The following is a 23,262-nucleotide window of genomic DNA, read 5'->3' as shown; positions in this document are numbered from 1 at the left end:
ATAAGATATAGTATTGCTCACCTTTTTTAGAGCCTTTGTTAACCGGCTCTAAGTATATTGGCCTAGTGTCAATTTGTGGGGTGACACTACCCCTTTCTGGAATCACTTCGACAGGATACAGCAAAGAAGGTTGAGTATAAAAATATATTTATTATAAAATGAATATTCTAAAATTATGTATACAGTTTTACTGGAAAATAATAAAATCTGAAATATCATATATAAAATACAAATATTTGTTGCCAAAACGCGTTTCGCCGTCACACGGCTTCCTCAGTCGGCTTCTGATCTTCTTCTGAATGAAATCGCTTATATGTCTTTAAATCGACCGCCAAAATCTCCTAATTTTTAGTCCGGTGTGTTTCCAGTGGCTCGGATTGATGTCGTCGCGTCACTTCCGGTCCTCCGTACTACATCTCCCATGGTGCTGTGCGGATCTCGGCGTCACTTCCGGTATGTGTCAGCGGTGTTATGGGGAATTGAGTCCAAAGTGACATCGTTGAATAGTTCGTTTTTAGTCCATGATTGTATTTAAAGTATATAAATCATATGTTCCGGGTGGGAGTAGAACGAGATAATTGTGACGTTAGTATTCAAGAACAATTAACAGAAATGTGTAAATATTAAGATGACAATAAATAGAAATAAAATTATAAAAAAGAGTAATACATTATAGATTTGTCTATATTTGGTTACTTTGTTTAGTGTCATATGTCCACCCCTGCAGGTTTGGCTGGGGGTTGTTTTTATCCTTTAGACAGTGAAAGTGGAATACGATAAAGATGTAATAGAAGTAATTGGATCCCTTAATATTTCTAGCAGCATAGATTCTGAAGATTCTAGGGGTTACAAGTTATTTCTATTTTAAAGAGTGTAAAATTTGTGATTTGTTCTGACATAAAAAGTCTCCGAGTCTTTTCCAATATGGGTTGTGATCATATAAATGTCCTTAATTGTTATTTAATCAGGGATGGGGATGAAAAGTGAATATTAGTAATGTGATATATTAGTAATAAATTTTATAGAGAATACAGTCTGTTGAAGGAATATTTGACTTTGAATTGGTCTTTGAGTTTATTTTCAAGAAATTCTTAATTTGGTTGTGGTGCAATTGCTGTAGGCATAAAATTCTTAGAAGGGTTTGATTTTACAATTAAGATTTTAAAATTTAAAATTTAAAAAAAAAAAAATCTTTTGTATATAAATATGAACTGGACCTCACCTTTTTTAAAATTTATTTAAAAGGTCTAAAAGGTTAAGAGGTTAAAGGAAATGGCAAAGTTCGAAATCCGCATTCAAACCATGGGGGGCTAGGGTGTTCAAATTAAAAATCCACTTTGTCTCGATTTTTCCTAGCTTCTTTATTTCATCCTCCCCTCTCCAATTTAAGGTGATTTTCTGTATAGCTGAAAAACTTAGAAATTGGGGATCGTTGTTGTGTACCTCTTTAAAATGGTTGGAAACGCTATGTTTATCATATCCTCTCTTTATGTTTCGTATATGTTCATTTATTCTCACGTATAAAGGACGCTTGGTTCTGCCCACATATAGGAGATTGCAGGAACATTGTAGTAGATATATCACTCTCTTTGAAAAACATGTAGTCATTTCTCGTATTTTGTATTTGTTTTCTTTCTTTGAATCCGAAAATTCTATAACGTGTCTTTTTACACTCTTTGTGTTTTTGCAGGCTGAGCATAGGCCACAGCCGAAAAAACCTTTCTTTTGAAAGAAAGGGGTGGGTTTTTTGTCTTTTATATGGTTGTGTACCAGTTTTTGTTTCAGATTGGGTGCTCCCCTGTATATAAATCTAGGCTTCTCTGGTAGAATCGAGTACAGCATTGGGTCGTTCCTAAGCATCGGCCAGTGTTTGCTAATTATTCGTTTTATTCTGTTGCTTTCTTGATTAAAATTACTAATGAAGGGTAGGATGTTGTGTTCTTTTGTGGTTTTTTGTTTATATTTCAATAGAGAGGATCTGTCCATTGTTTCTATTTGTTTAATAGTGTCCACAAGGGATTTTTCTTCATAACCCTTCTCTATAAACTGTTCTTTTATTCTTATGGCTTGGGTTTCAAACGTGCTTATGTCTGTGCAGTTTCTGCGGATCCTCATTATCTGTGCTTTTGGGATATTTTTTAACCAGGGTGAAAAGTGACAGCTGTTTAAAAAAATGTAATTGTTTACATCTACTGATTTAAAAAAGGTTTTTGTCTTAATTTGGTTTTCTTCTATAAAAATTGTGAGATCTAAAAAATTTACGCTTACTTTACTGTATTCTGTGGTTAATTTAATTCCCCAGTCATTGGTGTTTAAAAAAGTTAAAAATGACTTTAAAAGATCCTCTGAGCCCTTCCAGATAAAAAATATGTCATCTATGTACCGCTTATAGGAGACCAGGTTCGTCTCCCAGTCCTTGTTGTTATTTATGAATCTCTCCTCCCAAAATGCCATGAAGAGATTTGCATAGCTAGGAGCGAACCTGGTCCCCATAGCAGTACCGACTTTTTGTAAAAAGAATTCGTTGTTAAACCAAAAATAGTTATTATTTAAAATGAGTTCTATTCCCTCTGTTATAAAATTAATTTGTTCATCTGGATAAAAATCATCATTCTTCAGAAAAAATTGTGTGGCTTCTATTCCTCTAGTGTGTGAGATGATTGTGTATAGTGAGCTCACATCTGCGGTGACTAGAATGTAGTCTGGTTCCCACTGTATTTCTTGTAAAATTTGAATAATATTGAGTGTGTCTTTGAGGTAGTTTCTAGTTTTTTGTACGATTGGTTGTAGGCACTTGTCCAGGTATTCCGATAGTCTACTTGATACCGAGCCTATGCCTGAGACTATCGGTCTACCTGGAGGATTGGTGGCATTTTTGTGGATTTTTGGTAAATGATAAAAAACCGGGATTTTTGGTTTCATGATGTTGAGGTATTTATATTCTTTTTCATTTAATATCTCTATTTCTTTTCCCCTCTGTAATAAATTTTCAAATTTTGTCTTAATGGTAAATGTCGGGTTTCCTGATAACTTTTCATATGTGTCCCCATCTCCAACTAGTCTTAGGCCTTCTTGTAGATAATCTTCCGTTCTCATAACTACAATCCCACCCCCCTTATCGGCTGGTTTGATTACTTTTTCTTTGTTCTTCTGAAGTGCTTTTAGTGCTAACCACTCCTCTTTGTTTAAATTCATTTGTCTCTTATTTTTGGGTTTGATTTGATTTATTTCTTGCATGACCGCATTCTCAAACGAAATCATCTCTTTGGATACAAAATTATTTGGGAAGAAAGTGGACTTTTCCTTAAGGTCAGTGTGTACATATTTTGAAGGTGAGGTTTGATATGTTAATTTGTCTGTTCTCATAAAACATTTTTTTAGGCATAGTTGTCTTTTGTATTTATTTAGATCTATAAAAATGTCGAATTTGTTTAAGGGTTGTGTAGGAACAAATTTTAGTCCTTTGTTTAGAACCTTTTGTTCGGCCAGTGGTAGGGGATTCCCCGTTAGATTAAAAATAATTGATTGTGATTGTGCTGGCGTTTTTCTTATCTTGTTGTGTGTCTTCCCTCCTCGTGTGCCCCTCCCCTTAAATTCCTTTGTCTTTTGGGGGTGGTATTCTGAGGGGAATTTGTATTTTGTGGAGATTGTGCTGCTTTGTATTTCCCTTTTTGGCGTCCCTCCTGAAAAAAATCATCTTCTTCAATATTTCTGTTTGTTAAAATGTCAAATCTGTTGGAAGTGAAATTGTTACTTTTTTGTGTTTCTTTTCTATTTCTCGTGAGGATGGGTGATCTTTCCCTGGCTTTTCTATTTGGTTCATATCTTTCCTTTGTAGGAGTTGTTGCAAATTTATTGATTCTTGGTTGTGGTGGAGGGAATCTTAAATGTGGTGACCTAGCTCTAGAGTGGTGTCTCCTATCTTGTGAATTGTTGTGCTCCCATTGAGAACGTGTGGGGTTTAAATTGTAGTTGTTTTCCCTTCTATTTGTATGGGCATGGTTATTTCTGCTCTGTTGTGGGGAGTGGTCTCTTCTAGTGTAGTATTTTTGGTGATTATTGTTATGTGTATTAGTGTGTTCTTTTGTTGCATAGGTGGTAACTTGATTATTGTCATAATCGTACCTGTCCCTCTTGTATTTCTTTCTTTTAATATTTATGGTCTCAATTTCTGTTTTGTCTATTTGTTTTTGAATTGTCTTTGTTATGGTTTCATATTCCTCAGAGGTAGTATGGTTTACAAGTTGGGTTTGAATTTCATTTATGTCTTTATCTAATTTCTGTAAAGTGAGTTTTCTCCTTTTAATTATCATTTTCATAGTTGTGAAGGAGAAATTTTCTAGCATCTCCTGCCATTCTTCTATAAATTCTTCCTCCCCTTTATCAAATGTGGGATATTTGTTGTATCTTAGGCCTCTAGGGGTGATTTTTTCTTTAATATATTTTTCTAGGGTCGCTACTTCCCAAATTATTTTAACCTCTTGGTTCATGCACTTGGTTAATTTGTATTGACATTCTCTTAGGTCATGGGTATTGGTCTGAGGTTGAGAGTTGTGCATTAAAGTGGGGGTGTCAAACATAGTGTCTATATTTGTGCAGTAGTTCTTTCTTCTTTCAAATAGTGACATTTTAGCTGCCTCCACACTTACAAGGAGTAAGATATACAAAAACAAGTTCAAAATACACAAAAATGTGGAATAGGTGGCGCTTTTTGTATTCGTGTACAATTTAGAGAAAATAGCCGCTAAAACACTCCGTGGGTACTCCTATAAAACCCACCACATATAAAAGATCACCAAAAATCAACAATGAAAACCTGCGTTTTCTTGAGTGTAGCGCTGAATGTGATAGAATAATACAACAGTGAATAGTGCTCTTAATTGCACTTACCCTCTTTTACACACTTGTATACATGAAAAAAAAGGGGAAAAATAGACAAATAATTGTGCAGTATGTTTAAGCTGAATTAAAAATTTTTTTTGTGAATTCTGAAGATAGAGTCAAGTTCACTCACATTTATTAGAGCCTTTTATAGATATAGGGCTCTAAACTTCCTGGCATCTGTGTCTTTTAGGGTAGACCACACGACCCCCCTCTCACGATATACGTATACGTGTTCTCCTCCAAGTTTAGATAGAAAAAAGACACAGGTAATCTGATCTGAGCGTAGTATTTCCAAATACTATAAATATCAATGAAAAAATAAGATATAGTATTGCTCACCTTTTTTAGAGCCTTTGTTAACCGGCTCTAAGTATATTGGCCTAGTGTCAATTTGTGGGGTGACACTACCCCTTTCTGGAATCACTTCGACAGGATACAGCAAAGAAGGTTGAGTATAAAAATATATTTATTATAAAATGAATATTCTAAAATTATGTATACAGTTTTACTGGAAAATAATAAAATCTGAAATATCATATATAAAATACAAATATTTGTTGCCAAAACGCGTTTCGCCGTCACACGGCTTCCTCAGTCGGCTTCTGATCTTCTTCTGAATGAAATCGCTTATATGTCTTTAAATCGACCGCCAAAATCTCCTAATTTTTAGTCCGGTGTGTTTCCAGTGGCTCGGATTGATGTCGTCGCGTCACTTCCGGTCCTCCGTACTACATCTCCCATGGTGCTGTGCGGATCTCGGCGTCACTTCCGGTATGTGTCAGCGGTGTTATGGGGAATTGAGTCCAAAGTGACATCGTTGAATAGTTCGTTTTTAGTCCATGATTGTATTTAAAGTATATAAATCATATGTTCCGGGTGGGAGTAGAACGAGATAATTGTGACGTTAGTATTCAAGAACAATTAACAGAAATGTGTAAATATTAAGATGACAATAAATAGAAATAAAATTATAAAAAAGAGTAATACATTATAGATTTGTCTATATTTGGTTACTTTGTTTAGTGTCATATGTCCACCCCTGCAGGTTTGGCTGGGGGTTGTTTTTATCCTTTAGACAGTGAAAGTGGAATACGATAAAGATGTAATAGAAGTAATTGGATCCCTTAATATTTCTAGCAGCATAGATTCTGAAGATTCTAGGGGTTACAAGTTATTTCTATTTTAAAGAGTGTAAAATTTGTGATTTGTTCTGACATAAAAAGTCTCCGAGTCTTTTCCAATATGGGTTGTGATCATATAAATGTCCTTAATTGTTATTTAATCAGGGATGGGGATGAAAAGTGAATATTAGTAATGTGATATATTAGTAATAAATTTTATAGAGAATACAGTCTGTTGAAGGAATATTTGACTTTGAATTGGTCTTTGAGTTTATTTTCAAGAAATTCTTAATTTGGTTGTGGTGCAATTGCTGTAGGCATAAAATTCTTAGAAGGGTTTGATTTTACAATTAAGATTTTAAAATTTAAAATTTAAAAAAAAAAATCTTTTGTATATAAATATGAACTGGACCTCACCTTTTTTTAAATTTATTAACCTCTAAAAGGTTAAGAGGTTAAAGGAAATGGCAAAGTTCGAAATCCGCATTCAAACCATGGGGGGCTAGGGTGTTCAAATTAAAAATCCACTTTGTCTCGATTTTTCCTAGCTTCTTTATTTCATCCTCCCCTCTCCAATTTAAGGTGATTTTCTGTATAGCTGAAAAACTTAGAAATTGGGGATCGTTGTTGTGTACCTCTTTAAAATGGTTGGAAACGCTATGTTTATCATATCCTCTCTTTATGTTTCGTATATGTTCATTTATTCTCACGTATAAAGGACGCTTGGTTCTGCCCACATATAGGAGATTGCAGGAACATTGTAGTAGATATATCACTCTCTTTGAAAAACATGTAGTCATTTCTCGTATTTTGTATTTGTTTTCTTTCTTTGAATCCGAAAATTCTATAACGTGTCTTTTTACACTCTTTGTGTTTTTGCAGGCTGAGCATAGGCCACAGCCGAAAAAACCTTTCTTTTGAAAGAAAGGGGTGGGTTTTTTGTCTTTTATATGGTTGTGTACCAGTTTTTGTTTCAGATTGGGTGCTCCCCTGTATATAAATCTAGGCTTCTCTGGTAGAATCGAGTACAGCATTGGGTCGTTCCTAAGCATCGGCCAGTGTTTGCTAATTATTCGTTTTATTCTGTTGCTTTCTTGATTAAAATTACTAATGAAGGGTAGGATGTTGTGTTCTTTTGTGGTTTTTTGTTTATATTTCAATAGAGAGGATCTGTCCATTGTTTCTATTTGTTTAATAGTGTCCACAAGGGATTTTTCTTCATAACCCTTCTCTATAAACTGTTCTTTTATTCTTATGGCTTGGGTTTCAAACGTGCTTATGTCTGTGCAGTTTCTGCGGATCCTCATTATCTGTGCTTTTGGGATATTTTTTAACCAGGGTGAAAAGTGACAGCTGTTTAAAAAAATGTAATTGTTTACATCTACTGATTTAAAAAAAAACAGGTTCGCTCCTAGCTATGCAAATCTCTTCATGGCATTTTGGGAGGAGAGATTCATAAATAACAACAAGGACTGGGAGACGAACCTGGTCTCCTATAAGCGGTACATAGATGACATATTTTTTATCTGGAAGGGCTCAGAGGATCTTTTAAAGTCATTTTTAACTTTTTTAAACACCAATGACTGGGGAATTAAATTAACCACAGAATACAGTAAAGTAAGCGTAAATTTTTTAGATCTCACAATTTTTATAGAAGAAAACCAAATTAAGACAAAAACCTTTTTTAAATCAGTAGATGTAAACAATTACATTTTTTTAAACAGCTGTCACTTTTCACCCTGGTTAAAAAATATCCCAAAAGCACAGATAATGAGGATCCGCAGAAACTGCACAGACATAAGCACGTTTGAAACCCAAGCCATAAGAATAAAAGAACAGTTTATAGAGAAGGGTTATGAAGAAAAATCCCTTGTGGACACTATTAAACAAATAGAAACAATGGACAGATCCTCTCTATTGAAATATAAACAAAAAACCACAAAAGAACACAACATCCTACCCTTCATTAGTAATTTTAATCAAGAAAGCAACAGAATAAAACGAATAATTAGCAAACACTGGCCGATGCTTAGGAACGACCCAATGCTGTACTCGATTCTACCAGAGAAGCCTAGATTTATATACAGGGGAGCACCCAATCTGAAACAAAAACTGGTACACAACCATATAAAAGACAAAAAACCCACCCCTTTCTTTCAAAAGAAAGGTTTTTTCGGCTGTGGCCTATGCTCAGCCTGCAAAAACACAAAGAGTGTAAAAAGACACGTTATAGAATTTTCGGATTCAAAGAAAGAAAACAAATACAAAATACGAGAAATGACTACATGTTTTTCAAAGAGAGTGATATATCTACTACAATGTTCCTGCAATCTCCTATATGTGGGCAGAACCAAGCGTCCTTTATACGTGAGAATAAATGAACATATACGAAACATAAAGAGAGGATATGATAAACATAGCGTTTCCAACCATTTTAAAGAGGTACACAACAACGATCCCCAATTTCTAAGTTTTTCAGCTATACAGAAAATCACCTTAAATTGGAGAGGGGAGGATGAAATAAAGAAGCTAGGAAAAATCGAGACAAAGTGGATTTTTAATTTGAACACCCTAGCCCCCCATGGTTTGAATGCGGATTTCGAACTTTGCCATTTCCTTTAACCTCTTAACCTTTTAGACCTTTTAAATAAATTTTAAAAAAGGTGAGGTCCAGTTCATATTTATATACAAAAGATTTTTTTTTTACATTTTAAATTTTAAAATCTTAATTGTAAAATCAAACCCTTCTAAGAATTTTATGCCTACAGCAATTGCACCACAACCAAATTAAGAATTTCTTGAAAATAAACTCAAAGACCAATTCAAAGTCAAATATTCCTTCAACAGACTGTATTCTCTATAAAATTTATTACTAATATATCACATTACTAATATTCACTTTTCATCCCCATCCCTGATTAAATAACAATTAAGGACATTTATATGATCACAACCCATATTGGAAAAGACTCGGAGACTTTTTATGTCAGAACAAATCACAAATTTTACACTCTTTAAAATAGAAATAACTTGTAACCCCTAGAATCTTCAGAATCTATGCTGCTAGAAATATTAAGGGATCCAATTACTTCTATTACATCTTTATCGTATTCCACTTTCACTGTCTAAAGGATAAAAACAACCCCCAGCCAAACCTGCAGGGGTGGACATATGACACTAAACAAAGTAACCAAATATAGACAAATCTATAATGTATTACTCTTTTTTTATAATTTTATTTCTATTTATTGTCATCTTAATATTTACACATTTCTGTTAATTGTTCTTGAATACTAACGTCACAATTATCTCGTTCTACTCCCACCCGGAACATATGATTTATATACTTTAAATACAATCATGGACTAAAAACGAACTATTCAACGATGTCACTTTGGACTCAATTCCCCATAACACCGCTGACACATACCGGAAGTGACGCCGAGATCCGCACAGCACCATGGGAGATGTAGTACGGAGGACCGGAAGTGACGCGACGACATCAATCCGAGCCACTGGAAACACACCGGACTAAAAATTAGGAGATTTTGGCGGTCGATTTAAAGACATATAAGCGATTTCATTCAGAAGAAGATCAGAAGCCGACTGAGGAAGCCGTGTGACGGCGAAACGCGTTTTGGCAACAAATATTTGTATTTTATATATGATATTTCAGATTTTATTATTTTCGAGTAAAACTGTATACATAATTTTAGAATATTCATTTTATAATAAATATATTTTTATACTCAACCTTCTTTGCTGTATCCTGTCGAAGTGATTCCAGAAAGGGGTAGTGTCACCCCACAAATTGACACTAGGCCAATATACTTAGAGCCGGTTAACAAAGGCTCTAAAAAAGGTGAGCAATACTATATCTTATTTTTTCATTGATATTTATAGTATTTGGAAATACTACGCTCAGATCAGATTACCTGTGTCTTTTTTCTATCTAAACTTGGAGGAGAACACGTATACGTATATCGTGAGAGGGGGGTCGTGTGGTCTACCCTAAAAGACACAGATGCCAGGAAGTTTAGAGCCCTATATCTATAAAAGGCTCTAATAAATGTGAGTGAACTTGACTCTATCTTCAGAATTCACAAAAAATTTTTTTAATTCAGCTTAAACATACTGCACAATTATTTGTCTATTTTTCCCCTTTTTTTTCATGTATACAAGTGTGTAAAAGAGGGTAAGTGCAATTAAGAGCACTATTCACTGTTGTATTATTCTATCACATTCAGCGCTACACTCAAGAAAACGCAGGTTTTCATTGTTGATTTTTGGTGATCTTTTATATGTGGTGGGTTTTATAGGAGTACCCACGGAGTGTTTTAGCGGCTATTTTCTCTAAATTGTACACGAATACAAAAAGCGCCACCTATTCCACATTTTTGTGTATTTTGAACTTAGTTATAACACAGTCTACAGTGTTTGAACATACCAAAAAGGCAAATAATTCACACAGCATTTAAAACACATTTCTCAATAAAATGGTTGATTTTTTTCATTCACATTCCTGTATAAATAAAAACATTGTTCTCAGAGATACCTTTTGGTTTTACCGAAAGCAGCCCCGACTAGGAAGATGTTACCTCGAACAAGGAGCGCACGTAGGTATAGGGAGGTAATGTATTGCAGCGTCTGAACGGAAAAACGAAGCCGGTACGCGGCATGAAAGCAAGTATGCACCCTTTATGTGCCGTGCCCCCTGTGAGTACGTGGGGGGTCCCTTTGAGCCTAGCACGTTGCCGGGGAGCCTGAGGGACGAAGGGGTTCCCTAACTAATGCTACTCGTGGCGTTGGATGCGCCCGTGCAGTAACTCACTGTTTTACCCGTGGGACAGCCTTGTACAGTGGTTAGGCTTCCGTTTACCTGCCCGAACTTGATATGCTGACCCTATCTCGCTTGCCGCCGCGTCTGGATTACGTGAACCGGAAGTAGAACGAAGCACTTCCGGGTTCGTCGCTGAGAGGTAGCTGGATTGTAGTGCGTTATATAGGGCAAGTTGTACCTCCCACAATTCCAGGCCAAGCCTTCTATATATACGACTGTATGTATGTATGTAATGTAGTGGTTTTGGTGCTACATATGTAAAATAATAAATGACAACAATGTATGCTTACAACTACATATACTAATATAAATAATGAATACATTGAAAATATCTCTAAACATATTTAAGAAAATATATATATATAACAAAAATACATATGTACACACACATAAAAGCAAATGTATATATATGAATTGAAATAGCAAAATGGTACAAAAAATATAACAGTTTAAATAGTAATAGGTCATATATATACAAATCTAGATTATTCTCTCTAAATAAATAAGGCAAATAAATGAATTAACGCCGTAACGGCTTGCAGCCCCAAGAGCCAGGAGGTACTCATCTGGAGGACTGCCTGACAGCCCAGGCAGACCTCCCACAGCAAGTGAGGCCCCCGGGGCCATGTGATCGCTCTCAAAGAGATCACATAGCCCCCTATAGCTGGCTATGGATCTGCCAGCAAGGGGGGCTGTCTGAAATATCAGACAGTCCCCCTGCTGGTAGGAATAATAAAAAAAATAAAATTAAACGTGTAAAAATAAATTAAAAGTATTTTTATATATATATAATATGTATATATATTATATGTATAATATATATACATATTATATATATATGTAACGTCATACAAAGTGTATTTTAATACTAATATTGTTATAGTATAATTTAGAAATAAACAAAGATGTTTAAATGTCTATCTGTTCCTGTCCAAATTAGAGGAAATTAGATTGCGTATACGCAGATGTAATTCAGACTGACACACGGAGTTCAGGTTAAAATAACTTCGAGGAAATTTATTGGCAAGTGAAGCAAGAGCGGGCTCGCAGGCCCTTTTAAGAGGGATTTTGCATCATCATTGATTATCGAGATATCAGTAAATAAACATCATTAATTGGATTAATTGTTAAGTGTCTGTGTTAGTGTCCACCCATCAATATGATTAATTGGCTCAAAAACTAAGTGGTTAGCTAAGTGTCCACCCACCGAGAGGTGGTATTGTTCTGGACACGGGTGTGGACGGATGGCTCAAGCGCCATCTTTCCTAGCATGAGGTTTACTCGGTGGAAAGGGGGGCTTGGGCGTCATTTTACGTGGTTAGTGATGTCAGTCTTGTGATCAGGTGCAAGGTTCTCTTATGAATAGAACATTTCATTAGTACAGTGTTCTCATGGCCTTCATATTATACTATGTTGCAAATTACAGGAGATTCAGCAATTCCTGGGTTAGTCAAGTCTTTATAGGAAATACAGTCTCTGTTCATTGTATTAAATGTTGCTGGGAAATTCTGTCATGTAATGTAGTTTAAAATGGAGAATCTGTCAGGTAATGAGGACAAAATGGAGGGTCTGTCACAGTGTGAGGTTAAAAGTGGAGTTAGTACAATAATTCAATACAAGTTCAATAAAGATTTTTTAATAATTCTACATCAGTCCCCCCTATGAAATGTTAGATTCTAAGAGATAAACTTTATTTGTTAATACCAGAAGACGTGTTAGCCCAAAGGCACAGAAACCCCGTGGCCGCTAGCTAGGTGTTAATGCAAAGTGCAACTCTGTCCCTTACTCTGACCCTAATAGGCTAACTCATCGTCAGCATGGCTCTCGAACACTTCACTCCCATGGGTGGCCCATGGTGGCTTGTCCACCACTTCTCCACACGGGGCCTTTACCATTCACTGACAGATGCTGTCCCTAAGCTGGTCCCTTCCTAGAACTCTCGCACTTTATCAACAAAAGGGATAGTTTGCAGCGGTATACAGGGTGAGTTGAGATCTTGGAAATCTTGGTCATCAACTTCGAGATGTGTGAAAGTGGGTGCCGCTTGGTCTACAGTCTTCATGAGGGATTTTCTCAAACAAGGGAGGACACAACAAACGAGAAGAGCAAAGATAAAAATAAAAATTAGTATTGCTATACCAATATGCATTAAAGCCTTTTGCCATCCTGTCATCCAACCAAACCATCTGTCCCAGGGATCTTTTATCCCAGAATTCCTCTTTAACTCTTCAGAGAGTTCATTCAATTTTTCTATGGCTAAGGTAACCTTACCATTAGGGCCTGTGTTTTCTGGGATGTAAGTACAACATGTCATGGTGTCGGGCAAAATTTTACATACTCCTCCTTTTTCGGCTAGAATCATATCTAAGGCCATTCTATTCTGGAAGGCCATTTGGGATGTTGCCTGCAACTGTTCGGCTAATCCTTGGAGGGCATCCCTGGTGTAATTAACAAAGCGCTGTTGGTTGTAATAAATGTAATTTATCCAATTTAAATTCTTGTTTGCGGTAACTATGGTGAAGAGTGATTCAAATCCTGCAGCAACTTCATCTCTTGCTTTAAATTCATTGGGCACCCCCCTAGGCACCCCAATGGCATCAATATAAATGTGAGGGTCGAAACTTCCTTTTACTGGGGCTTCGCGCTTAACCCTGGCTGGTGTGTGTTTGGACTCATGTATGTCAGGGTGTGTGTCAGAGATAATATGTATAGGCATGATAGCTTTAGCCAAAGTACACTCCCCCCACCATTCCTTGTCCATTCTGGATCTTAGCTGTAAATCCCCACACAACCAGTAAATATCCCCTAAGGACCTAGTATGGAACTGCAACAAGTTCATGGAGACATTTATGTAGGTAGCACAATACCCCTTAGAGAAATTACCCAAGAATTTACCAATTCCATCATAATTAGCATAACAAGTGTAATCACCTTTATATACTGTAATACCATCTGGGGGTTTGACATCTTTGGCTAGAAGAGGATACTCTACTGTCCATGCTTTACATATGGACCTGTTGAAATCGTAGTGATAGGCAAAAAGACTCAAAACACATTCTTCTATATCTACTGGCAGGGTTAAAGGCACGGTGCCCAGGTGAGGCCGGGCACCGCCACACACATAGCATGCGGTTTTGTTATGCTTGTTGGCATTATATTTCATCCATTCTAACCATAGATTAACATCATTAAAACCTGTTTCAGCGGCCATGGTATCTTCAAAGTTGGGGTTAGCGATGGCCATCATGACCTTAAAGGACTGGATGTGTGGTTTTAATGGATTTGAGACCATATGGGTGGCCCCTTGCCACTCGGAAGAGTTACACATATCTTTAAGGTAGAAATGCCCTAACTTGTTATAGGAACCTTTTTTCCAATACATTCCCATTACATACTGGTCTGCATCTGTTGGACTTGGATGCTCAATATTTAGAATTAATTTCATTGGTGTACCTCCTCCAGGCTTTTTCAGAGTCATTCTTTGGAGGAGGGATCTACCATGATCATCTATTTTAGATAAGGCACTTTTTGGTTTGTAACCCCAGGCAGGCCCGGCATTCCATCCCGCCGCCCCCCAATGGTCACAATTGTGCCCCCATTGTTTGTCAACTACACAAACATAGGGGTCTTTGGCATGAGGGATATCTCTATAGATATTCTGAATCTGTGATGTGGTAAATGGGCATTCTACGATATCACCATAGGCGTGCGCAGCCTATTGCATTAGGGTGTGCACCCTAAAGCACAAACACACACCGCATGTATGTATATATATATATATATTTTTTTTTGTTTGTTTTATATATATATATATATATATATATATATATATATACATATACATACATACACACACACTGCTGTTTGTGTGTGTGTGTGTGTGTGTGTGTGCTGTTAGTGCGCTGTGTGAGGGTGCTGGTAGTGTGCTATGTGGGTGAGGGTGTTGTTAGTGTGTTGTGTGTGAGGGTGCGGTTTGTGTGTGAGGGTGCTGGTAGTGTGCTGTGTGTGAGGGTGTGTTAGGGTCCTGTTAGTGTGCTGTGTGAGGGTGCTGTTTGTCTGATGTGTGATATGTGTGTGTGTGTGTGTGTGTGGGTGCTGTGTGTGTGAGGGTGCTGTTTGTGTCGTGTATTTGTGAGTGTGCTGTTTGTGTGATGGTGCTGTGTGTGTGAGAGTGCTGTTAGTGTACTGTGTGTGAGAGTGTTGTGTGTGTGACGGTGCTGTATGTGTGCTGTGTGTGTGAGGGTGCTGTATGTGCGCTGTGTGTGTGCTGTAGTAAATATCCCCCCTCCCTTCTTCCTAGGGAGGGGAGATCCTTGCTGCCATGTGCCATCCCTGGTGGTCCAGTGTAGAGTATACTCTAGCCTGCGGGGCTAGAGTTCACTCTCGCAAGATCTGAGCGTTGCCACGGCAATGCTCAGATCTCGCAAGAGGAACCTGGCGAAGCTTCTGTCTAGAGCTCCCCGGGTCCTCTCCTGCCTCCCTCTATGCTGCTGTGGGCCGGTGAGGTAGATCTTAGATCTCCCCGCCGGCCCATGGAGGCTTAGAGCAGAGCCGGCACTCAAATAGTGCCGGCTCTGCATGAGCCTACAGGGGAGATCCGGAGATCTCTCCTGCCGGCAGGGGTCAAGTTCTGGGGAATAAAGTGTAAGAACTCTCCCAAGATTCCCACCCCCCCAAAAAAATAATATACACTCGTGTATATATACATGCACACACACACTGTCACACACACATATATATACGCGTACACACACACATACACTCACAGACACACACACATACACTTACAGACACACACATACTCTGACACCCACCCACACATACATTCACAGACACACACACTCACACAGACACACACTCACATACTCAGACACAGACATACTTAGACACACACACACTCACAGACATACTTAGATACACACATAGACACAGACATACTTAGATACACACACACACAGACATACTTAGACACACACACACACACACACACACACACAGACTTACTTAGACACACACACACACACACACATACTTAGACACACACACACACACATACTTAGACACACACACACACACACACAGAGACACTCACAAATTATTATTTTTTTAATTAAAAATTGTCCACCCAGCCTCCCTACCTGGAGTGCTGGCGTGGACTTGTCCCTGGGGTCCAGTGGGTCGGGTGCCGGTCTCCATCTCAGCCGCGGCGAGAGAGCTGTGTGCTGTCTGCTTCCTCTCGCCGCGCGGGCTGTCTGCTGTAGCTGGGAGCCGGAATATGACGTCATATTCCGGCTCCGGCATCAGCAAACGGCGCGCGGCGAGAGGAAGCAGAGAGCACACAGCTCTCTCGCCGCGGCTGAGATGGAGACCGGCGGGGGGGGGTCCATTACCTCTTGCCCTCCCCCCCATGACAGGGGGAACTCGGAGGGCATTTGGGGGTGGCAGAGTGCCTGCAGGAACGCGTGGGAACATTGTTCCCACGCGTTCCTGCAGGACTCACAGGCGTGCCGCGGGGATTAGGGTGTGCCTAGGCACACCCGGCACACCCCGTGCGCACGCCTATGGATATCACAGTAATCAAAAGTATAAGTAGCCACACTGGTACATGATGAATTGTACCAGAAGGTGTACCCACTAACATCTTTGGTGATGGCTACTTGCTGAGCCTTAATTAGGCTAATTAAGGAGATAATGTACCAGAGGTACATGGTGGTGCGGTATCTGCTTCCTCTGGGGCAGGAGTCTTCTTGCAGTGGGAAGTGTGGATCCAGTGTGGCCTGCCGGCCAATTTGACGGAGGTTGCGGTGATCAGGAGAACTTGGAATGGTCCGTCAAATCTTGGTTCCAGGGTATTTTTCCGCACAAATTTCTTAACCAGAACCCAATCTCCGGGAAGCAGGTTGTGGGTACCTGTATCCAAATCGGGATCTGGGATTGAAGAGAAAACTTGGGCATGTATTTTGTTTAAGGCACTTGCAAGTTCAGTTACATAGTCTACTAAAACATCAGATTGAAGCTGCAACTGTTGCGGATAATAACAACCTAGTCTGGGTGCTGTCCCAAATAGAATCTCATATGGGGATAGTGAATGCTTCCCTCTAGGTGTGTGCCTAACGCTGAATAAAGCTATTGACAGGCTTTCTGGCCAGGGCATCTTTGTTTCTTGTGACATTTTTAACATTCTGGCTTTTAAAGTGCCGTTCATGCGTTCCACTTTACCACTACTTTGTGGGTGGTAAGGGGTGTGAAAGGCTAGGGTCACCCCCAGAGCAGTCCAAATTTCTTTAGTCACTGTTGCTGTAAAAGCTGGGCCCTGATCACTTTCAATGACTTCTGGAAGTCCAAATCTGCATACAATATCTGTAAGTTATCAGTTGTTTTTGCAGTGATATTGGCCACTGGGTAGGCTTCTGGCCAGCCTGAGAACATGTCCACTATTACCAGTGCATATTCATGAGACCCACTCTTGGGCATTTGTATGTGGTCAATTTGAATTCTCTGGAATGGGTACATGGGCAGGGCCGGCGCTACCATAAGGCGGCCCAGGCGGCCGCCTTAGGGCGCACCGGCCCTGGGGGCGCAAAATCAGGCTGACCGGAAGGAGGGAAGCGCACTGCGCTCCCCTCCAACCGACGACCTGTTGTAGCGTGGCCGAGCGCCCGGTTCTGCGGGCGCGCGAGGGAGCACTCTCCCATGTGTGCTTCCTCTTCAGCTCCCTCGCGCGCCGTATACTGATACCGGAGCCGGAAGATGACGTCATCTTCCGGCGCCGGCATCCCTACGCGGTGCGCGAGGGAGCTGAAGAGGAAGCACACATGGGAGAGTGCTCCCTCGCGCCCGCCCGGGAGCCAGCCAGCCAGCCACCAAGGGAGCCAGGGAGCCAGCCAGCCACCAAGGGAGCCAGGGAGCCAGCCAGCCACCAAGGGAGCCAGCCAGCCACCAAGGGAGCCAGGGAGCCAGCCAAGGAGCCCAGGAGCCCAGCAGCACCACTGGACCCCAGGGAATCCCTTCAGCACTCCAAAAGGGTAAAGGAGGCTGGGGGATTAAATTAAAAAAAAAAACATGTGTTAGTGTGAGTGTTAGTGTGTGTGTGTGTGTCTGCTAGTGAGCGTCAGTGTGTGTGTCTGCTAGTGAGCGTCAGTGTGTGTGTCTGCTAGTGAGCATCAGTGTGTGTGTCTGCTAGTGAGTGTCAGTGAGTGTGTCTGCTAGTGAGTGTCAGTGAGTGTGTCTGCTAGAGAGCGTCAGTGAGTGTGTCTGCTAGTGAGCGTCAGTGTGTGTGTCTGCTAGTGAGCGTCAGTGAGTGTGTCTGCTAGTGAGTGTCAATGAGTGTGTCTGCTAGTGAGTGTCAGTGAGTGTGTCTGCTAGTGAGCGTCAGTGAGTGTGTCTGCTAGAGAGCGTCAGTGAGTGTGTCTGCTAGTGAGTGTCAGTGTGTGTGTCTGCTAGTGAGCGTCAGTGTGTGTGTCTGCTAGTGAGTGTCAGTGAGTGTGTCTGCTAGTGAGCGTCAGTGAGTGTGTCTGCTAGTGAGCGTCAGTGAGTGTGTCTGCTAGTGAGTGTCAGTGAGTGTGTCTGCTAGTGAGTGTGAGTGTGTGCGTCTGCTAGTGAGTGTTAGTGTGTGCGTCTGCTAGTGAGTGTCAGTGTGTGCGTTTGCTAGTGAGTGTCAGTGTGTGCGTCTGCTAGTGAGTGTCAGTGTGTGCGTCTGCTAGTGAGTGTCAGTGTGTGTGTCTGCTAGTGAGTGTCAGTGAGTGTGTCTGCTAGTGAGTGTCAGTGAGTGTGTCTGCTAGTGTCAGTGAGTGTGTCTGCTAGTGAGTGTGAGTGTGTCTGCTAGTGTGTCAGTGAGTGTGTCTGCTAGTGAGTGTCAGTGATTGTGTTACTGTGTGTCTCTTACTGAGTGTGTTTGTGTGTGTATTAGTGAGTCTGTTTGATGTCTGTTAGTGAGTGTGTGTTTGTCAGTGAGAGTGTATGTTTTGTAAGTGAGTGTGTATGTCTGTCTGTCGCTGAGTGTGTCTGTCAGTAAATGTGTGTCCGTTAGCTGGTGTGTATGCATCTGTTCGTGAGAGTGTGTGTGTGTCTTCAGCACTTACCTTTCTCCCTTGGCGCTGGGGATTCCTCCGCCTCTCAGCTCCGAATGCCCTTGCCGTGCACGCATTCAAACCGCCCATAGGAAAGCATTACTCAATGCTTTCCTATGGACGTTCAGTGTTTTAGAATAGCGGAAGCTCCTCTAGTGGCTGTCAGTGAGACATCCACTAGAGGCTGGATTAACCCTCGGTGAAACATAGCAGTTTCTCTGAAACTGCTATGTTTTCAGCTGCAGGTTTAAAACTAGAGGGACCTGACACCCAGACCACTTCATTGAGCTGATGTGATCTGGGTGTCTGTAGTGGTCCTTTAAGTGTGTGTGCATCTGCATGCACTGGCGTACATACCGCGGTCGCAGGGGTCACGGCCCTGCAACCCCTGCGACCAGGTGCCCGCCGCCATGTGTTGCGGCCCCAGCCCGCGCAAAGTAAGCGCGAGAGGGGGGGGGGGGAGCACGGATCAATTTGCGCACTGGGGCCCCATGGGTCATGTGTACGCCACTGCACCTACCCTGGTGTCTGCCGCAGGCTGTGTGGAGGGGGCGAGGATATGAATGACATCATATCCCTGCTCCCTGTGTACCACACAGCGCGGCTGGCGGCCAGTGATGGGGCTGGGCTGCAGGACAGGACTCCAAGGAGCCAGACAGCATGCATCCAGGGGACAAGATTGAACTGATGTAAGTATGTAATTGTGTATGTCTCTGTATGTATGTATGTCTCTGTATGTATGTATGTATGTATGTAGGCCTCTGTATGCCTGTATGGCTTTGTATGTATGTTTCTGTATGCCTGTATGTCTCTGTATGCCTGTATGTCTTTGTCTGTATGTTTCTGTATGCCTGTATGTCTCTGTATGTACAAATGTATGTGTCTGTATGCCTGTATGTCTCTGTATGTACAAATGTATGTATCTGTATGCCTGTATGTCTTTGTACGTATGTGTCTGTATGCCTGTATGTCTCTGTATACCTGTATATATGTATGTGTCTGTATGACGGTATGTCTCTGTATGCGTGTATGTCTTTGTATGTCTCTGTATGTATGTATGTGTCTGTATGCCTGGATGTCTCTGTATGTATGTTTCTGTATGTCTATGTATGTATGTATGTGTCTGTATGCCTGGATGTCTCTGTATGTATGTTTCTGTATGTCTATGTATGTATGTATGTGTCTGTATGACGGTATGCCTCTGTATGTATGTCTTTATATGCATGTATGTCTCTGTCTGTGTCTGTATGATTATTTCTGTGTTTGTATGAACCTTATTTTAAACGAGGGTGGGGGGCACCAAAATGCCTCTTCGCCTGTGTAACTAAAAATCCTAGCACCGGTCCTGTACATGGGTTTAGCCAGGTGTTTCGAGGGCACCTTGGTTGGCTTTCCTGGATTGCATTTTGCACAAATGACACAGGCCCTACAGAAGCTGTTGATCAATGTTGTGATTCCAGGTGCTTCATAATACTTTTGTATGAGGGCGGCCATTAGGTCTTTTGACAGATGTGCAGGTCCATGTGCCCATTGGACAACTGCTGGATATAAATTTTTAGGAAGGCAGAATTTGAAGTTGTTGTAGTATATTCCGTCCTTTAGGATAGCTCCTTTCTTCTTCCATTTCTGGATTTCTTCGGGGGTAATTGCAGCTTGCTGTTCCCGCAAAATTCTTAGGTCAGTAGGAAGGGTTTGTAAGGTAAAAACAGGAACTTCTTCTTCTTCTCCGGACACTTCTTCATCCACTTCCTGCAAACTTCTTGCTGCTTGCTTAGCAGCCTGATCAGCCAAATGGTTGCCTTTTGCTTCATCCGTATCCAACTTCCCATGTGCCTTGACTTTCAAGACGGCCACTTCTTCAGGGAGTAGGAGGGCATCCATTAGTTCCTTGATTGCAGAGCTGTGTTTGACTGGTGTACCGGCAGTGGTAAGAAATCCTCTTGTCTTCCAAATTAGGCCGAAATCATGTGCCACACCCAGAGCATATCTTGAATCTGTGTAGATGTTGGCACGCTTTCCTTCGGAAATTTTGCATGCTGAAGTCAGGGCTTGTAATTCAGCTTCTTGTGCAGACATTGCTGGTGGTAGGGATGATGATTTCATAACTTCATCTGTTGTGGTTACGGCATATCCTGTGTGGTATTTTCCTTCTTCATCAGCATACCTTGAACCGTCCACAAACAGGGTAAAATCAGGATTTGGTAATGGATTCTCATGCACAGTTGGTAAGTGTATTGTCTCCATTTTCATCTGTTCAAAACAGTCATGAGGTGTCTCTGGGTCATAATCATTCACTATGACCAGATCTTGAAATTCTTTTTCCAGGAAATGGCGTGGCCATGCTTCAAGAAGATCAGTTGTTGGGTACTTGGCAATGCCGTTTTCCTGTAGCTGTGATTCATCCATGGTGGCCCATAATTTTGCCATGGGCGCAAGATCATTCCATGATCTTGTTTTCAACTTGGTGACAGGGACATGTGGAATAGCAGTATCCCAATGACGGTACAAGTAATTGAGTTCTGGAGGTAGGTGAATCAGAACCATGCTATTGCCTTCAGAATCACAGTAGAAATCTTGAGCAGTGAGCTTCACCCCCATCCAGTGATAAAGCTCATCTTCATAGCAAGGTTCAGGAGTAATGTTTGGCTTGTACCACGTGGTACAAAAGGCATAATCAGGGCCTTCACAGAGAGGTGTTTCTTCTTTATAGAATGTTAAATCTGGATGCATTTTCTTGATGCACCCGGCGAGAAGGTAGATGTAGATTTCATCCATGATAAACCCATAGTAGATACCCCCCTCAGGGAGTGGAAGAAGAGTGGAAGGATTAAGAACTTGACATCTTTGTATGGTAATGTTGTCAGGTAGGAGGAGGGGACACTGTAGACGCAGGTGTCTGGCAGGAGACACATGCTTGAGCTGGATTTGGTTTATAATGGCAGAAATGTCATGAGGGGCCAAGACAACCAGAGGGTGGCCGAGGACCAGGTCTGCAGTACTTTCAATAAGTTCTCTTGCAGCAAAAACAGCCCTAAGGCAGGAAGGGGTCCCTCTGGCCACAATATCCAGCTGGCAGGAGAAATATCCAATAGGCCTCTGGTGGCCTCTTAAGTCATTTGTTTGGGTAAGGACTCCTGTAGCATGGCCTTGTCTTTCAGAGACAAATAATTTGAAGGGTTTGGTATAGTCTGGTAGGCCTAAAGCAGGAGCAGATGCAATGGCACGTTTTAGAGTGCGGAAATTGTCCAGAGCTTCATTGGTCAGGCAGAATGGGTCTGACTTGAGTGCATCATAGAGAGGTTGCATAAGCAGAGAGGCTTCTGGGATCCATGCTCTGCAGTAGGAAATGAGGCCTAGGAAGGCATGAAGAGATTTTGAAGTCCTTGGAGGTGGAATATCCAGTACTGCTCTGACTCGGTCCCGAGTGAGATGTCTGGTACCTTGAGATAGGCAATGACCAAGGAAAATTACTGAAGGTTGACAGAATTGCAGCTTGAGAAGTGATGCTTTGCACCCTTGTTCAGCCAGATAGCAAAGGAGACTAATTGAACAGTCTTCAGTTGTGGGTATGTCATCTCCACAGAGTAGTAAATCATCCACATACTGGAGCAAAACAACTTCCGGTTGGTCTGCTTGCCATGGGTCAAGGATGGAGCACATGGCTCTGGCAAATTGACTTGGAGAGTTTTGTGCCCCTTGGGGCATGACAGTCCAGGTATACTGTTGCATCTCATGGGTGAAAGCAAACAGGTATTGACAGGTTGGGTCCAGTGGAACACTGAAGAAGGCATTAGCCAGATCAATGACTGTGAAGTATTTTGCAGATGGTGGGACTCCAGAGAGCAGAGTGTGAGGGTTTGGTACAAAAGGGGTGTCCAGGACAGTTGCTTCATTGACAGCACGGAGATCCTGAACCATTCTGTACTTCTCTGGCTCACCTTTTGGAGTTTTCTTCTTCGCAGGAAATAATGGAGTATTACATTCTGATTTGCATTTCACAAGAGCACCCTTCTCCAAGAGTGCTTTGATTTGAATTGAAATAGCTGCAGCTTGAGCTGGTTTTAAAGGATATTGTGGTTTTCTTGGTAACTTTGCTCCTGGAATGAGCTTTACCACCACAGGTGGAATGTTTAGGTGACCTATGTCCTCTGGGCCTGAGGACCATAATTTAGCAGGCACCTTTGTCTTTAGCACATCTGGAAAGTTGGACCTCTGTTCCGCTGCTTCCCCACGGGGTTCTTCTAAATGCAGCATCAGAGGCAGGGAGCACAAGGCTGAGGTGTCTGATTCAGATAGAGGAGTAGACATTTCTACCTGTCCATCTGGAGTGAAGGTGATAGATGCCTGC

The sequence above is a fragment of the Pelobates fuscus genome, chromosome 1 (genome assembly GCF_036172605.1).
Source record: "Pelobates fuscus isolate aPelFus1 chromosome 1, aPelFus1.pri, whole genome shotgun sequence".
NCBI classification, from domain to species: domain Eukaryota; kingdom Metazoa; phylum Chordata; class Amphibia; order Anura; family Pelobatidae; genus Pelobates; species Pelobates fuscus.
The sequence above is the reverse complement of the archived record's forward strand: the minus strand, read 5'-3'. Positions refer to the sequence as shown.